General features: G+C 47.7%; 1 protein-coding gene and 1 non-coding gene across 4 annotated transcripts in view; both read left to right on the top strand.

The window, feature by feature from the left end:
• dgkh (diacylglycerol kinase, eta) overlaps window positions 1-15,824 on the top strand; it is a 656,851-nt gene that overhangs the window by 189,170 nt on the left and 451,857 nt on the right. The window lies entirely within an intron of this gene.
• Window positions 11,770-11,871, top strand: LOC119969810. The gene has a single exon (XR_005461479.1). It is a non-coding gene; the product is annotated as a U6 spliceosomal RNA (small nuclear RNA).

The following is a 15,824-nucleotide window of genomic DNA, read 5'->3' as shown; positions in this document are numbered from 1 at the left end:
ACGTCACCCAAGCACAACGCAACGCCATCCACGCTCTCAAGACCAACCGCAACATCGTCATCAAACCAGCAGACAAAGGAGGGGCCACCGTCATACTGAACAGAATGGACTACTGCAAAGAAGTATACCGACAACTCAACAACCAGGAACACTACAGACAGTTACCCGCAGATCCAACCAAGGAACACATCCGCCAACTCAACAGACTGATCAAGACCTTGGATCCAGACCTTCAGAGCACCCTACGTGCTCTCATCCCACGTAATCCCCGCATTGGAGATCTCTACTGCCTCCCGAAAATACACAAGGCCAACACACCAGGCCGCCCTATCGTTTCAGGCAATGGGACCCTGTGTGAGAACCTCTCTGGCCACATCGAGGGCATCTTGAAACCCATCGTACAAGGTACACCCAGCTTCTGTCGCGACACGACGGACTTCCTACAGAAACTCAGCACCCATGGACCAGTTGAACCAGGAACATTCCTCGTCACAATGGATGTCTCGGCACTCTACACCAGCATCCCCCATGACGACGGCATTGCTGCAACAGCCTCAGTACTCAACACCGACAACTGCCAATCTCCAGACGCAATTCTGCAACTCATCCGCTTAATTCTAGATCACAACATCTTCACCTTCGACAACAAGTTCTTTATCCAGATATACGGAACAGCCATGGGGACCAAATTCGCACCTCAATATGCCAACATCTTCATGCACAAGTTTGAACAAGACTTTCTCACCGCACAGGACCTTCAACCGATGTTATACACCAGATATATCAATGACATTTTTTTTCCTTTGGACCCACAGCGAAGAATCACTGAAACGACTACACGATGAGATCAATAAGTTCCATCCCATTATCAGACTCACCATGGACTATTCTCCAAGTTCAGTTGCATTCTTGGACACACTCATCTCCATCAAGGACGGTCACCTCAGCACTTCGCTTTACCGCAAGCCCACAGATAACCTCACGATGCTCCACTACTCCAGCTTTCACCCGAAACACATTAAAGAAGCCATCCCCTATGGACAAGCCCTCCGTATACACAGGATCTTCTCAGACGAGGAGGAGCGTAACAGACACCTCCAGATGCTGAAAGATGCCCTCGTACGAATGGGATATGGCGCTCGACTCATCGATCGACAGTTCCAACGCGCCACAGCAAAAAAACCACACCGACCTCCTCAGAAGACAAACACGGGACACAACTGACAGAGTACCCTTCGTCGTCCAGTACTTTCCTGGGGTGGAGAAACTACGACATCTTCTTCGCAGCCTTCAACACATCATCAATGAAGATGAACATCTTGCCAAGGTCATCCCCACACCCCCACTACCTGCCTTCAAACAACCGCGCAACCTCAAACAAACCATTGTTTGCAGCAAATTACCCAGCCTTCAGAACAGCGACCACGACACCACACAACCCTGCCAGGGCAATCTCTGCAAGACATGCCAGATCATCGACATGGATACCACCATTACACGTGGAAACACCACCCACCAGGTACGCGGCACATACTCGTGCGACTCGGCCAATGTAGTCTACCTCATACGCTGCAGGAAAAGATGTCCCGAAACGTGGTACATTGGCGAGACCATGCAGACACTGCGACAACGAATGAACGGGCATCGTGCGACAATCACCAGGCAGGAATGTTCCCTTCCAGTCGGGGAACACTTCAGCAGTCAAGGGCATTCAGCCTCTGATCTCCGGGTAAGCGTTCTCCAAGGCGGTCTTCAGGACACGCGACAATGCAGAATTGCCGAGCAAAAACTTATAGCTAAGTTCCGCACGCATCAGTGCGGCCTCAACCGGGATCTTGGATTCATGTCGCATTACATTCATCCCCCACCATCTGGCCTGGACTTGCAAAATCCTACCAACTGTCCTGGCCTGAGACAATTCACACCTCTTTAACCTGGGGTTACCCCTATCTCTGGATCTGTAATGATTTGATTACCCGCAAATGCTCACATTCCAAGCATTGTCTGGCATCTCTGACTTTGTCTATATAAATGTTTCTGGAACATACCTCTCCATTCACCTGAGGAAGGAGCAGTGCTCCGAAAGCTCGTGTTTGAAACAAACCTGTTGGACTTTAACCTGGTGTTGTAAGACTTCTTACTGTTTTCTCTTTGGAGCAGAGGAGGATGAGAGGCGACTTAATAGAGGTTTATAAGATGATGAGGGGGATAGATAGAGTGGATGTTCAGAGACTATTTCCTCGGGTGGTTGTAACTGTTACAAGGAGGCATAACTATAAGATTCAGGGTGGGAGATATAGGAGGGACATCCGAATTAGGTTCTTTACTCAGAGAGTGGTTAGGATGTGGAATGGACTGCCTGCTGTGATAGTGTAGTCGGACACTTTAGGAACTTTCAAGCGGTTATTGGATAGGCACATGGAGCACACCAGAATGACAGGGAGTGGGATAGCTTGATCTTGGTTTCGGACAATGCTCGGCATAATATCGAGGGCCGAAGGGCCTGTTCTGTGCTGTACTGTTCTATGTTCTATGTACCCTCCGGGATATGGACACCAAATCTAGGCTAACGCTCCAGAGGAGTAGGGAGGGAAAGCTTCACTGTCAGAGGTGCAAAGTTTGGGATAAGACATTAACGTTCAGGTAGATGTAAATTATCCTGTGACACTCTTTGAAGGCGAGCAGGATGATTCTGCCTGGTGAGCTGACTAATATCTGACCCTCAGCCAATACTACGAAAATGGGTTATCTGTACATGTGAGATCTTGCTCTGCAAATTTATTAGCAGATTTATGCCAGGCAATAGCTACATTGGTTGTGAATTGGTTTGGGAAGTCCTGTAGTTCTGACAAGCACGATAGAACATTACAGCGCAGTGTTGCAATTATTGCCTTCATCGCAGCATGATTTGAAACAAATTAAAGAGGGGATTATGTGAGACTTCACTCTTGATCTGCAGCTTTTTCAGAGTTTGCACAGAAGGAAAGCTTTAACGCCTTTTCTGTAATTAGCCGACCTGAGGGACTGTGATCGCTGCAATGTGACCCTCTAAGGCTGACATTTAAAAGAGCATTGCAGCAATTTTGAAAAATGTTTCATGTTTGTCATATTGTTGCTGCCATAGAATCCATGATGACTGTCTGTGATTTGTGTAAATCTTTATATCTCAGGCTTAGATATAACATTCTATTAACAGACCACCAGTTATATTTTTGCTTCCATAGTTTCTCAGTTTCATAAAATTCATTGGTCTTGCCTTCCTCTCTTGTGGTTTGAGCATGGTGTTTCATCATTCTGTCACCATAGACCCAATTTGATTTCCTGGGGCTTTACACTGTCAGGCATTTTCCAAAAATATCCATGGATAATTGTATCCTTTAGGTAAGATGCCATTTTGGGAAGATAAAAGGAGGACACTCTAATTTTATTCACTTGTCTCCCGCTTGAATCAAAATGTAACCCTTGCAGTGCAAGCAGGCCCAGTGAAGTTGCTAGAAGACCAGAAGACATTGGGGCAGAATTAGGCCACTCGGCCCATTGAGTCTGCTCTGCCATTCAATCATGGCTATTTCTCTCATCACCATTCTCCTGCCTTCTCCCCATGGCCCCTGATTCCCTTATTAATCAAGAACTATTCTATCATAAAGACACTCCATGATTTGGCCTCCTCAGCCTTCTGCGGCAAAGAATTCCACAGATTTACCACCCTCTGGCTGATGAAATTCTTCCTCGTTGCTGTTGAGTATCTAAAGGATCGTTCCTTTAGTCTCAGATTGTCAGAATACAGGAGGGAGATAGAGAACCTAGTGGAGTGGTGTAGCGACAACAATCTCTCCCTCAATGCTAGCAAAACTAAAGAGCTGGTCATTGACTTCAGGAAGCAAAGTACTGTACACACCCCTGTCAGCATCAATGGGGCCGAGGTGGAGATGGTGAGCAGTTTCAAATTACTAAGGGTGCACATCTTCAAAAATCTGTCCTGGTCCACCCATGTCGACGCTACCACCAAGAAAGCACAACAGCGACTATACTTCCTCAGGAAACTAAGGAAATTCGGCATGTCCATATTAACCCTTACCAACTTTTACAGATGCACCATCAAAAGCATCCTTTCAGGCTGCAACACAACCAGGTATGGCAACTGCTCGGCCCAGGACCGCAAGAAACTTCAGAGAGTCGTGAATACCACCCAGTCCATCTCACGAATCTGCATCCCATCCATTGACTCCATCTACACCTCCCGCTGCCGGGGGAAAGCAGGCAGCATAATCAAGGATCCCTCCCACTCGGCTTACTCACTTTTCCAACTTCTTCCATCGGGCAGGAGATACAGAAATCTGAGAACACGCACGAACAGACTCAAAAACAGCTTCTTTCCCACCGTCACCAGACTCCTAAATGACCCTCTTATGGACTGACCTGATTAACACTACACCGTGTATGCTTCATCCGATGCCAGAGCTTATGTAGTTACATTGTATATCTTGTGTTGCCCTATTATGTATTTTCTTTTATTCCCTTTTCTTCCCATGTACTTAATGATCTGTTAAGCTGCTCGCAGAAAAATACTTTTCACTGTACCTCGGTACACGTGACAATAAACAAATCCAATTCAAACCAAGATTGTGCCCTCTGGTTCTAGTTTTTCCCACAAGTGGAAACATCCTCTCCACGTCCATTCTATCCACGCCTCGCAGTACCCTATAAGTTTCAATAAAATTCCCCTCAAGCTTCTGAACACCACGAGTACAGACCCAGATTTCTCAACAGCTCCTCGTATGACAAGCTCTTTATTCCAGGGATCATTCTTGTGAACCTCCTCTGGACCCTTTCCAACACTTCCTTCCTTAGATACGGGGCCCAAAACGGCTCACTATACTCCAAATGGGGTCTGACCAGAGCCTTATACAGCCTCAGCGGTACACCCCTGCTCTTATATTATAGCCCTCTTGACATGTATGTTAACATTGCCTTCTTAACTGCAGACTGAATCTGCACGTTAACCGTAAGAGAATCATGAACAAGGACTCCCAAGTCCCTTTGTGCTTCTGATTTCCCAAGTATTTCCCCATTTGGAAAATAGTCTCTGCCTCCGTTCCTCCTTCCAAAGTGCATGACGTCACACATTTCCAAATTATATTCCATCTGCCACTTCTTTGCCCACTCTCCTAACCTGACCAAGTCCTTCTGTAGCTCCTCTGCTTCCTCAATACTACCTGTCCCTCTACGAATCTTTCTATCATTTTCACACAGCAACAGTGCCTTCAGTTTCTTTTTCCAGATATTAATGTATATTGTGAAAAGTTGTGGTCCCAGCACAGACTCCTGAAGCACACCACTGGAAACCGGCTGCCGTACTGAAAAAGACCCCTTTATCCCATTCTCTGCCTTCTGCCAGTCAGCCAATCCTCTAGCCTAGCCAGGATCTTACCGTGGGCAGTGGGCAGCACGGTAGCATGGTGGTTAGCATAAATGCTTCACAGCTCCAGGGTCCCAGGTTCAGTTCCCGGCTGGGTCACTGTCTGTGCGGAGTCTGCACATCCTCCCCGTGTGTGTGTGGGTTTCCTCCGGGTGCTCCGGTTTCCTCCCACAGTCCAAAGATGTGCGGGTTAGGTGGATTGGCCGTAATAAATTGCCCTTAGTGTCCTAAAAAATAAGGTTAATTGGGGGGGGGGTTACTGGTATAGGGTGGATACGTTGGCTTCAGTAGGGTGATCATTGCTCGGCACAACATCGAGGGCCGAAGGGCCTGTTCTATGCTGTACTGTTCTATGTTCTATGTTCTTACTTGTAACATCATGGGCTCTTAACGTATTTAGCAGTCTCCTATGCAGCACCTTGTCAAAGGCCTCCTGGAAATCTAAATAAATCCCGTTCACTGGTGCTCCTTTGCCTAGCTTCCTTGTTACCTCTTCAAAGAACTCTAACAGATTTGTCAGACATGACCTCCCATTGACGAAGCCATGTTGACTCAGTCCTATTTTAACATGCACTTCCAAATACTCCGCAATCTCATCTTCAATAATGGACTCTAAAATCGCACCAGTGACCAAAGACAGGCTAACCGGCCTATAATTTCCCGTCTTCTGGCTCCCTTCCTTCCTAAAGAGGAAGACATCTCAGCTTGTATTTGGAGGGCACATTTGAATTGGAGAGAAAAATGGAGAGAAAGCCGAAGACTCAATTGGAAAGAATTTTGAGGACGTTTTTAGGAGTTGGCAGTGAGGTGACACGGTTAAGGGATCTGGGAAGGGAGTTCCAGAAAGCAGCAATAGTGGTTAGGGTTTCCAACTATGGTCCGGGGTTAACCTGGAGATTCCATCACAGGACCTCTCTGTGCCAAACCACGCTCTCTAATCTTTCCCATCTCCAATATATTTCTAACTAAATGCCAGGTGTTCAAAGAAAATATGAAAAAAAACCCACATTTTTTAATGCCAATATGAGTTTTCACCCAGATTGCTCACAGCAGTGTCTAGGCTCTATTCCTGAAGGCTCTAGGAGAATCCTGGAGCATTGGTAACCCTAAACATTTCTGGAACATTAACTATCACTGAAAAGAAAGACCATTTATTTGGCAACTTTCATGACCTTAAGATATTCCAATGAAGAGGGCCAATGAGCTAGTATTTGAAGTGTAACACTGTTTTCATGCAGGAAATGGGACAGCCAGTTTGTGACACAGCAGGAACTGACAAACTGGTGTGCATGTAACCAGTTAATCTATTTTCATGATGTTGGTTGAGGTACGAATAATAATCCGGGGGCAGGGTGGATCATGGGGAACCCTGTTCCTCTTTGAAATAGTGTCAGGCTTATTAGTGGGCAGATGTGGCCTCATTTTTAAAAAAATGTTTTTATTCCAGACTTTTCAATAATTTTTACAAAACACTACAAAAGAGAAAAGAGTGCAAAGAAAACAAAGCAATATGCCAACAAAAACAACTTAACCCTCTGACCAACTAATTTTAACGAACATAAGCAAAGTGGGGCATCTGCCCCATGCAAATAACATGAAATCAGCCACCACCACACCCCCCCCCCCCCCCCCCCCCCCCCCCCGCTCTGTGGGTTGCCGCTGCTGCTGACCCCCACCTAACGTTCCGCGAGAAAGTTGAGGAACGGTTGCCACCACCTGGAGAACCCCTGCAAAGACCCGCGCAAGGCAAACTTTATCTTCTCCAACCTGAGAAACCCCACCATGTCACTGACCCAAGTCTCCACGCTTGGGAGATTCGCGTCCCTCCACATTAACAAGACCCTTCTCCGGGCTACCAAGGAGGCAAAGGCCAGAACTCCGGCCTCTTTCGACTCCTGCACTCCCGGATCGTCGGATACCCTAAATATCGCTATCCCCCAACTCGGTTTTACCCGAGTGTCCAAGTCCTTGGACATAGTCTTTGCAAAGCCCTTCCAAAATTCCGTAAGAGCCGGGCATGTCCAGAACATATGGGCGTGGTTTGCTGGGCTCCCTAAACACCTCACACACCTGTCCTCTACCACAAAAAACTTACACATCCTCGTCCCTGTCATATGTGCCCGGTGCACCACTTTAAACTGAATCAGGCTAAGCCTGGTGCAAGATGAGGAGGAATTGACCCTGCCCAGGGCGTCCGCCCACAGGCCCTCATCCAGCTCCTTGCCCAGCTCCTCCTCCCACTTTCCCTTCAGCTCTTCCACTGAGGCTTCCTCCGCCTCCTGCAGCTCCTGGTATATTTCTGATATCTTGCCATCCCCTACCCACACGCCCGAGACCACCCTATCCTGTATCCTCCAGGCAGGCAGCAGGGGGAATTCCCCCACCTGCTTTTTCACGATCGCCCGAACCTGCATGTACCTAAAGGTATTCCCCGGGGGTAGCCCAAATTTCTCCTCCAGCACCCTCAGACTGGCAAAGGTCCCATCGTTAAACAAGTCCCCTATCATTTTGATTCCCGCCCTATGCCAGCTCAGGAACCCACCATCTATCCTACCTGGAAAGAACCTGTGGTTGTTCCATATCGGGGTCCAGACTGAGGCCCCTACCTCCCCCCGATGCCGTCTCCACTGCCCCCAAATCCTCAATGTCGCCGCCACCACCGGGCTCGTGGCAGTGCCCCCAAGCTAGTATCTATACAGGACGCCGCTGCCAGCCGTTTCCATGCCGCCCCCCCTCTCCCTCCATTACCCATTTCCAAACCATAGACACATTCGCTGCCCAGTAATAGCTGCACAAGTTCAGCAGCGCCAACCCCCCCCCGCCCCGCCCGCCAGGGAGAGAGGCAACATGACCCACCTCCTAAAGTCCTCCTCCATCTGATCCACCAGCCGTGCTAAATTGAGCTTGTGCAAGACCCCCCAACTCTTGGCCACCTGGATACCCAAATACCGAAAGCTCCTCTCCACCATCTTAAGCGGTAGCTCCCCCAACCTCTTTTCCTGGCCCCTCGCATGCACCACAAAAAGCTCGCTTTCCCCCACATTTAGCTTGTATCCTGGGACACAACCTCAATCCTAGTGGCCAAGATCCGCCCACAGACCTCCTCATCCGCCAGTAGTCCCACGTCCATTCGCCACAATGGGCGCCGGCCTCTCTCCTCCCCGATCTCCAGCTCCGCCCAGTGTGGGGCATGGTCCGAGATCGCAATGGCCGAATACTCCGCCACCTCCACTCTCGGGATTTGTGCCCTGCTTACCACGAAAAAAATCTATCCGCGAGTAAGCCTTGTGGACAAGGGAGAAGAAGGAAAACTCCCACGCCCTTGGCCTGGCAAATCTCCACGGATCCACTCCCCCCATCTGGTCCATGAACCCCCTCATGACCGTAGCCGCTGCCGGCCTCTTACCCGACCTCGATCTAGACCGATCCAGTGCCGGGTCCAGAACCGTAATCAAATGAGAACCATTATCAAACTACCTGCCTCCAGATCCGGGATCCGACTCAACATCCGCTTCATGAACCCTGCATCGTACCAGTTTGGGGCATATACATTCACTAGCACCACCTGGGCCCCCTGCAGCTTGCCCCCACTCACCATAACATATCGACCCCCTTTATCCGCCACAATACCCACCGCTTCAAATGCCATCCGCTTACTCACCAGGATTGCGACCCCCCTGTTTTTCGCATCCAGCCCTGAGTGAAAAATCTGTCCCACCCATACCCTCCTCAGCCTGGTTTGATCCACGATCTTCAGGTGTGTTTCCTGTAGCATGGCTACGTCTGCCTTCAGCCCCTTTTAAGTGCGAAAACACCCGGGCCCTCTTGACCAGCCCATTCAAGCCTCTCACGTTCCATGTGATCAGCCGGATCGGGGGGCTACCTGCCCCCCCACCCCCGGCCGACTAGCCATCTCCTTTTTTAGGCCAGCCACGTGCCCGCACTCTCAGGCCCCCCAGGCGGAGGTTTCCTGCCCCACCTCTCCCTCGTACCATCAACTGCCCCTCAGTCAGCACAGCAGCAACCCCCCCCGGCCAAGCAACTGCTTAACCCTCCTACGCCCCCATTGCACTCCCGTAAGTCAGCCGACTCATGCTGACCCCGGCCGCTCCCGCCTCTGCCTCCAATCCCCCTTTGGATTTCCCATCCAAATCTCCAACCACCCCCCCCCCGCCAAACCAAAGTGGGAGAAAGAAAGTCCCCCCCCCCACACCCAATAGAAACCAATGTCAACCAATGCAGACATCGAACACAATACCGCCCCCCCCCGCTTCGGGTTCCGCCCCCACCATTTCGCGGGAAAAAGGTCACGCTCCCTGCCTGGGCCGACACCACCCCCTGTGGCGCAGGTCCTCTCAACTGCGACCTCACCCCAATCCCTGAGGGCCCCGGGCCACGGGCCCACACAGTCCAAAGAAAACGCGGGGAAAAAAATCCCCCCACCCAAACATCGCCCCCTCTCCCTCACCAACATCCCCCATAACATACTGCAAACCATTAATTCGAGTCCAACTTCTTGTTTTTGATGAAAAAGTCCATGCCTCATCCGGCGTATCAAAATAGTGGTGTCGGTCCTGGTATGTGACCCACAGCCTCGCCGGCTGTAACAGCCCGAACTTCACTCCCTTCCTGTGGAGGACCGCCTTAGCCCGGTTGAATCCTGCCCTCTTCTTGGCCAGCTCTGCACTCGAGTCCTGATAGATGCGGATCTCTGTATTTTCCCACCTGCTGCTCCGCTCTTTCTTCACCCATCGCAGGACACACTCCCTGTCGGTGAAGCAGTGGAACCTCACCACCATCGCCCTCGGCGGCTCGTTCGGCCTCCTGGCCAGGACTCTGTGCGCCCCATCCAGCTTCAGGGGCCTCGGGCCCCAGCATCCGACCCCTCCATGCCTTCAGGGTAACCCAGAATCCGCAGGTTCTGCCTCCTCGACCTATTCTCCAGGTCCTCCAGCTTCTCCTGCCATTTTTTGTGCAGCGCCTCGTGCGCTTCCACTCTGACCACCAGGCCTAGTATCTCATCCTCATTATCAGAGGCCTTCTGCTGCACCTCCTTGATCGCCGTCCCCTGCATCTTCTGGGTCTTCACCAACCTTTCAATCGACGCCTTCATAGGGGCCAACATCTCCGCCTTCAAGTCAGCAAAGCAGCTTCTTAAGATCTCCTGCTGCTCCCGAGACCACTGGGCCCACGCTGCCTGATTCCCGCCCGCCGCCATCTTGGTTTTCACGCCCGTTCTCCTCTCTTCTCTAAAGCCTCTTTTTTGACCGCTCCGCTCCTGGTCCACTCCATACAGTGCTGGGGGACCCTCACTGTTTCCTTCCCACACCGGGAATCGTCATCCAAGTGCCGCTGGAGCTCCTTAAAAGGGCCCGAAAGTCCGTTATCGGCGGGAGCTGCCGACCGTGCGACCTATCCAGGCATAGCCGGAAGTCGATGTGGCCTAATTTTAACATCACATCTGAAAGGCAACAAGACAGTGCAGCACTCCCTCAGAACTGCACTAAAATGTCTGTTCATTCATAACCTTCTGACTCAGATGTGCGAGTGCTACTTATTGAGCCACGACCAACATCTGAACTCATATTCATATTGTGGAAGGTACTGGGAAATGATGAGCAACCTGGTTTTTTAAGACAGTGAATATCCTGGACTGGAAGGAAGGAGAGAATCTGTCAGGTAGAATGGGGCTCCAACATGGAAGGATTTGATTAATGTAGGCCAGCGAGCACAGGAGTGATGAATCAGTGGGACTTTGTACAGTAAGTCATTGCTGTTAATGGATTTTTGTACAGTACATGACATCAAAAGAACATTAGTTATGATTGTAGAATCTGAAATATTACCAGAGTATTTGACAGGAACCTATTATTCAATGTATATCTGTGCCAAGCAATAACAAATGGTGCTGGAGGTCAGTTGCCAGGTTGTTAACTATCATTGTTCAACTGACAGGGCTTCTATTTGGAAACAATACTGATACGCTAGATCCTGCTTTTAGAGCATCTGATCCACCACCTGAACCTCCTTTATATTCTATTTTGTTTAGACAAGAGCATTTATTTCTGTTGGCCATCACTGACTGTGAGCTCAAAGCTCTCGAGTGTGCAGTGAAACAGGTTTTGAAGTTTATGATATCAGTGTTGCAGGTTTAACAACAAATTCTTTGAAAATAAATTCTGAAACTTGCCCAGGGAATTGAGGAATGTAATCCGCAAAAGTAAATAGAGTTGAAGGAGCTGAGCTCTGTTGGCAGGAGGTACATGGCAACAATCTGGATCATAGTGAGAAACTTTGAGAACTTGCGTTTAAATAGCACCTCGAACATAGTCTAACATCCCAAGACCTGCTTGCTTTGGCAGCACATATACTAAAATTTCAACATACAGAGAAGATTAGCATGGCCCCTGTTCAAGGATGACACACAGATTCGTGAAGCTTTCCATATTTAAGAAACGAAACAAACCAAGACAATTGACAGAAACAAAGTAAGACACGCTGAGCTATGCAAAAGCTTGATTTTTTTCCTACTGTTTATGGCTAATAACCTATCTTCTGATTTGTACGAATACATGTGGGAAGAAAGATGGTATTATTTTTAATATTTTGGGAATGTGGTGTGCTATTCTGTGTGCAGGCTTATGTGTGTGACTCATTTAATCAAACTGAAGACAGTTGGGCTGCAAGGTTTAGGCATCAAAGAGGTATAGGTGAAGGACAGACACTAGAATGGCCGAGCTGAATTTTCTATCAGTAAATAAATCATGGGCAGAAATTTGCATTTTGAGATAAAGAATGTTTCTTGTGATCATTTGTTAAATTTCAAAGGGAATTAAAAAAGGTTGAGAACTTGGAAAAGGTCATGAATAAACCCCTGACCCATGAATATGGGCAGTGAGGAAAACGTGAAAGATTTTTTGTATTCTCAGAGCGTTAAGTTTCAAAGAAGGATATGAACAATGGAATTAAGGTGAAAGAGAAAATGACGACTGAAAGAGAGATGTGAGAGCTCAGTTGGGTGTGGCCATGTAAGACCTCCTGGAGTGCAGCTCTTTGCGAGGAAAAGAGCTGTGAGGAGGCAAATCAGGTCAGCTTTCCAGAAAGCTATTTGTTGGAAAGCAGGGATATGTTTCAAAGTTCCTTGAATTTCTACAACAGAGTGTGAGGTTAGGAGTCATGTGACATAACTTCCATACAGCAACAGTGGGTTTATGTTTTGGTAATATTACTGGATTTTATAGATTAAGTTGCCTGTTGTGAGTCTATAGAAGTAGGGAATCCATTTGGACAAATGCCCCTTAAGACTAATGTTAACTGTGTAAATATGGTCTTGTGTGTTTAAGTTTTTTTTTCTTTTGTTAATGTTTTCATTTAATATTTAAAACCCCCCAAAGTGTTACGGGAATTTGTGGTTTCTAACGTCAGTACATATATATTCTTTTGGTCAAAATACAAAAAGAAAAGAGCTGTGATACCTTGCCATGTTTCCCTTTGGGTTTTGCTTTGCGCAGCACTTGCCATAACATCTGTACCAACCAAACGAGATCCAAATTTGAAACTCTTATTCAGTGCTAGTCTGCTGCTGTACAAATGTAATGAGGAAAATTTTAACCTCCATAACGAACAGGCCATGAATGAATTTTTAAAAAATGTGATGCTTATTATGATTTTCCAGACAGAAACATGTAATGTAAACAAAAGGTTGCATTAATATCTTGTGATACAGAGTGGAGAGAGAACAGTGTTTTATGAAGTCATGGGGAGTTCACATTGAGTTGCATCAAATAAATGTAGGTTTATTTATAAGATTATAATACACAGCTCCCTGCAGATCTCAACCGGGTCTTAACTGGCCGACCTTGTATATAATATGGATAGAGCTTATCCCACCCCCTTAATGAGGGAGCTTGCATTCCGTGAAGGACACAGAAGGAAAGACGATCATCCCCACCCCATAGGTCCCGTGCGGTGGGTTATGCCATCCCTCCCCTGTGGAATGAGGCCCTTTGCATGGTCTATCACATGTCTTCATGTGCCCGGCTATGTTTAATTTATTCAAGGAGGTGCATTGAGTGCATCTGACTAAAGCAAGGTGAGCGGAGTTTTCTCCGGGGTGGAGGACAAGTGTGAACGTTGCTGTCAGGGGCCGGCTAACCACACTCTGGTCTTGTCCCAGGTTACTAAGCTTCTGCAGCCTCTTTCTTCAACACCATGTCGGAGATACCCAATGTTGATTTGGATCCATGTCCGCTAGTGGCCATATTTGGGGTATCAGACTCACTGGTGCTTCAGTCTGGGGTGAGGGCAGATGTCCTTGCTTTTGCCTTGTTTATAGCCCGGAGGCAAGTTCTGCTTGGGTGGAGGTCTCCCACTCCGCCCAGTGCCTCGACTCGGTTGGGTGACCTCATATCTTTTTTACATTTAGAGAAGGTCAAGTGCACCATCAGAGGGTCAGTAGAAGGTTCTACCTAAGATGGCAGCTATTGGTTTAAATTTTTTTAGGGCTCATCACCATCAGCTGCAGAGGGTTCAGTTTAGTTTTTGGGATTAAAGTTATTATGCGCTTTTGCTTGTTCGTCTCCTTCTATATTGTAGTTTTGGTTCAATGTGTTGCATACTTTTGTTTATTATAGAAATGTTTTCAATAAACATAGTTTTAAAAAATGCATCTTCCATAGCCATCAGTTTGTGGAGTGGGTGAACTTTCTGGCTCAGGCAGGGGTGCTATCCACTGCAACACAAGATCGCGATTTCTCTTTCTCTTCTGTCCGCATCTATCTTGCCTTAAATGTGCCTGTGCTATTTGCCTCAACTACTCCATGTGGGAACATGTTCAACATTCTACCTCTCTCCGTAAAGAAGTTGTTCTTGAATTCCCTCTTGGATTTATTAGTGCAATCTTAATTTTGTGACTGCTGGTTTAGGATTCTGCAACAAATGGAGGAAACATTCCTTAACATCCACCCTATCAAGCCGTTTAAAAAATAATTTAAAAAACTTTTATTGATCATCTCTAGCTCTTTTTTCTAGAGACATATTTCCCGATGGATGTACCCTTTCAGTTCTGGTATCATCCGTGTCAATTTAAAGATGGATGTTGTAAACAAGTCCATGTTCAGATTCAAAGAATGGCAGAGTGTTTTTCCGCAGTCCTGATCTATGGGCAGCACGGTAGCATGGTGGTTAGCATAAATGCTTCACAGATCCAGGGTCCCAGGTTCGATTCCCGGCTGGGTCACTGTCTGTGCGGAGTCTGCACGTCCTCCCCGTGTGTGCGTGGGTTTCCTCCGGGTGCTCCGGTTTCCTCCCACAGCCCAAAGATGTGCGGGTTAGGTGGATTGGCCATGCTAAATTGCCCGTAGTGTCCTAAAAAGTAAGGTTAAGTGGGGGGGGGGGGGGGGGGGGGGGGGGGGGGTTGTTGGGTTACGGGTATAGGGTGGATACGTGGGTTTGAGTAGGGTGATCATTGCTCGGCACAACATCGAGGGCCGAAGGGCCTGTTCTGTGCTGTACTGTTCTATGTTCTATGATCCTTCCTGACCAAGACCGCTAAAAATAGATGATCTGGTTATTCATTTACAGGTAGTTGTCTTGACAATAGGATTGAACACTATATAAATGTGATTCCTTTCATTCTTTATTTGTTGATTCCTTTTGAGAAATGAGTACCCACTTGGGTACCAGATTGTTTAATTTATATGCGATTTTAAAAAATTTGCTTTATCAACACTTCAACAGAACTGGCCATAACAATGCATTTCCTCATCAGTAGATTGTGGATTGGCCTTTTCTTTTCAATGTTTAATTCATATCCCAGGAGTCTAGTATCCTTGAGATAGCTTCTGGTATTTCTGTTGACTCATAGATTAAGATAGCACAATTCCATGTGTGTGCTGCTGTCTGCAGTGACAGAAACAAGGAGCAGAAATACTGAAACAAATCTGTGAATACTGGCCTATGGAACCCGAGTTAGCATATCACCATAGATGTCTATTTAAAACGCGACTGTTGAATCCTTAAAAAATCCTTCCAAAAATGGGTGTTGACTCATACACCAATATAAAAGCGAACCACTGGCTTGGGTTGAATGGCAGCCATTTTGAAATGTCATCAGCATCTGAGACAAAGTGTGGCTGCGTCTTAAACTCCCACACTGATGCACGATCAATTGAACAAAGACTAGAGTTGGATACAACTGAGGCTTTATTGCTCTAAGATTGTGGCCTCCCACAGCAGCTGGGGCAGCACGGTAGCATTGTGGATAGCACAATTGTTTCACAGCTCCAGGGTCCCAGGTTCGATTCCAGCTTGGGTCACTGTCTGTGCGGAGTCTGCACAACCTCCCCGTGTGTGCGTGGGTTTACTCCGGGTGCTCCGGTTTCCTCCCACAGTCCAAAGATGTGCG

This window comes from Scyliorhinus canicula, chromosome 7 (assembly GCF_902713615.1).
Source record: "Scyliorhinus canicula chromosome 7, sScyCan1.1, whole genome shotgun sequence".
In the NCBI taxonomy this organism is placed as follows: domain Eukaryota; kingdom Metazoa; phylum Chordata; class Chondrichthyes; order Carcharhiniformes; family Scyliorhinidae; genus Scyliorhinus; species Scyliorhinus canicula.
The sequence above is the reverse complement of the archived record's forward strand: the minus strand, read 5'-3'. Positions and strand labels throughout refer to the sequence as shown.